At 40.2% G+C, this 3,382-nt stretch overlaps 1 long non-coding RNA gene across 1 annotated transcript in view; it reads left to right on the forward strand.

The window, feature by feature from the left end:
* The first annotated feature begins 2,521 nt into the window (after nucleotides 1-2,521).
* LOC118597972 overlaps nucleotides 2,522-3,382 on the forward strand; it is a 2,133-nt gene continuing 1,272 nt past the window's right edge. The window contains exon 1 of the long non-coding RNA XR_004946998.1: nucleotides 2,522-3,362. This is a non-coding gene — a long non-coding RNA (uncharacterized LOC118597972). The remainder of the gene's footprint in view (nucleotides 3,363-3,382) is intronic.

Here is a 3,382-nt window from a genome sequence, read left to right on the forward strand (position 1 = left end):
TAAAAAAAAAAAAAAAAAAAAAGAACTAGAGCCCATGTCTGAATTGCATTAAAATGTTAGAAAGTGGAGACTCCCACAGTGTACAGTCTTTTGGGGGTTAGGTAGCAGTGAGTGAATTCGGACACGGCCTATCTTTCACACTGCTCCCCCCCTTAATGAAGAAAGATTTGAATTATAACCACTCGCCAGTCGCCACAGGGCGATGAAATGTAGAAACGCCAGCGGGGACGTCTGCAAGATCACTGTCAACAGCTTGCAGAGTGAGAATGAAATTAGCAAACACATTTGGTTCCATCATCCATGATGAAAAAAAAATAAAAAATACAGCCAATGCAAACATGCATGCAAGAAGTCCACAAGCACCCAAACTGAAAAAGGATCAAACTTGCAAAAGTGGATCTTAATGAGTTTTTTGAATGTTTACATGAATCATTTACAAACAAGCCACTAAACCAGCATGTTAATCATCTATGCAGGATGCTAATTTTATTAGATTCCCAGCCCCGGCATTCACTCGAGAGACCCGGAGGGTGCATGGGTGGATGATGAGACCACAACCACCTGGGCACAGTGCGTCTACTTTTACTAGAAGCTCAAACACTGATTTTTTTTATAATACTTATTACGTTTTTGGCTTCAATTAGATCAGGGGTGTCAAACTCAATTGCAATGGGGGCCAAAATCCAAAACATACCCTAGGTTGCGGGTCGAACAGGATAAACATTTATAGAACACTCTAAAACTACTTTTTTAAAACTTTAAAAATATTTTTTTTTACATAATCATGACCTAGATATACAGCATTACCTGTGATAATGCTAGTGTTAATGCTGTAAGCTGAATTTGTACGCTGAAGATGCTAGTGATGATAGCTGAAAATACTGAAGTTAATTACTGAATACAAAGAAGCTTATAGCTAGCTAAAATATAAGTTAACTGTCAAATTGGCCTAAAAAAACTTATGTTTGCCAAAACAGCTAGAATGATGCTGAAAAAAATACCTAAACTTCAAAATAGCCAAAACTGAAAAAAGCCTAAATTAGCCTAAGCAGCTAACATGTAGCTGACATTTTAGCTAAATTCCAGGACAGCCTAAAAACTCTCAAAAGGAAAGCTCAAAGGAGTCAAAACAGTTAGCATGTTACTGACATACTAGCTAAACTCCACAACAGCCTAAAAAAATGTAAAAAAAAGCCTAAATTAGCCAAAACAGCGTGTTCTTGAAATAGTAACTAAACTCCAAAATAGCCTAAAAAAAAATCGTAGTAAATGCCTAAATAATCCCAAAAGCTAGCAGAATGCCTATTTTTAAAACTTTAAAACCGTAACTTTTTCAAACATAATAATGAAAAATATTATTCCAAAAAAATCAACTTAAACTTTATATAACTTTTAACATTTTACTCTCCATAGAAATATATTTTGCCCAAATTCTTTAAAAATGAGTGCAAGATAACATCGGTCCATTAATAACAATAAAATAAAATGATCTGGAGGGCCGGATCCGGCCCCCGGGCCTTGACATTGACACGTGTATTAGATCATTTGGAGAATATATCTACTGATTTATGATGAAATAACTGTTTTGTGGCTGATGGACCGTCATCAGGAGGCCGGTGGTTGGAGAAAACATCCAGAGAATTGCCTGAACAACTGTCCCCTCTCCTCCCTCTCCACCTGCTGATTTCCTTTTCCTCTGCACCGCCCTCATTTATCATTTCTTGTTGCTCCTCCTTTTGCCTTCAGCTCTCTCCGCTACCTCGTCCATCTCCCGTGCCTCGCTGAGGTCAGGGTGAGGGGTCAATTGTTCGGTTAGACCTCAGATCCTGTTCATGGAGGAGCAGTAATGTGTCTAAAGTTTGTCTTATCCTTGTGTTTTATATCACCTGACTCCACACTTTTATCTGCACTCCTGACAACACACGTGTGTGCCTGTAGGTGGAAGCTTTCTTGTGCTTTGCTCGCCCTTGTTTATTCATGTCTCCCTTGCCTGACCTTTTTTTTTTTTTTCTCCCAGCATTCTCTCCTCCATCGATGGCTGTAGCTAATAAGGCAATTAAAGCCTAATTAAAAGAGTCTTCCGAGAGAGTGAAGGTCTCAGGCAACTTCACAAGTGAAAGGGAGAAATGTGTTTATTCGCAGGCGGTCACAGTGAAGCACCAGAAACAAAGATCAGGATGGTCTCCACAATCTTCCACTCGCTTTTCGTTTTTTTCCTCCGTTCTTCACATGTTGTCATATTTTCTGCCGCAGATCAAAGAATCTAAAAATCAAAGTCTTGGATTAAAAGGAGAAAGCAAAAAGGTGGGGTTCGGATCCACGCGAGGGGCGATGATCCTCCAGCCCCAAAGCCCCTTTTACATCCTGATGTATAAGATCACTGTGTGCCTGCAGACTGAAACAAAATCTTTACTCCTGATTTAGACGGCACTTACAATGCATTAGCCTTGTGGTAATTACTAGAAACTCAATTAGAAGAAACCGCTGAAGACCCAAACCAAACTGGAGGGCTTAAGCGGCAACGTGGGTAAATGGATTTGGAGTTAATTTAGTGAGTCAGAGGGTGAAACAGCCACCAGTGATGTTTTAAGCTGCAGCAGCAACCTGAACGCTCAGAGCGCGGCATCGGGGGCTGATCTCTTCTGCTCTCCGACGGCATTCTGCCTCACTGTGAGTCGAGGGCTGCAATTAGAAATACTGTAGTTTCCCATCTGTGCTCTCAGTTCCTGCACCCTCTGACTTCAGACATGCTTTTTTTTCATTTATTTGTCTGAGAGGTTTTGTAAACTGCTGCAGGAAGAAGATGTTTTATTAATGATTATTCTGGTTGATTGACTAACAAACCCTGAGGCGTTCTGCTTCCTTAAGTGGTGGCTTTCTGTTCTCTACGGAAGCCGCAAACAGACTACCTTGCTTACCTTGCCTTTTCTTGTGATGATTAAACCGTTTTCTGGTGATAACATTATCCATCATCTTTTTTTTTTTTTTTTTTGCTTTTCTTTGAGAGACACCACATATTTTTTGTTAGTGTGAGAACTAGAAAACTGGATTCTCATTGGTACAATTTCAGTAATTTGTAGCTGCGTTTCCATTACACATATACGCAAAACAATATAGAAATTCATTTTTGGATAAGCTGTGTGAAGCTGTCACAAACAGGCAGACAGCTGGTTCCACGTGCAGCAGGTTTATTTGTTCAGACAGGAATAAGGCACAGCTGAAAGTCCACAAAGCTAAATCAGGGTCAGACAGGTGGAGGTCAATCACAAGTATGGGAGTATCCAAAAAGTGAGTAGATGTGTCAGGGTCAGGGCAGGCGGCAAGCAATCAGAAAACAAGCAAGGTCAGAAACATAATATCAGGTCCAGATAGGAACGCTCAG

This window comes from Oryzias melastigma, linkage group LG22, assembly GCF_002922805.2.
Source record: "Oryzias melastigma strain HK-1 linkage group LG22, ASM292280v2, whole genome shotgun sequence".
Lineage (NCBI taxonomy): Eukaryota > Metazoa > Chordata > Actinopteri > Beloniformes > Adrianichthyidae > Oryzias > Oryzias melastigma.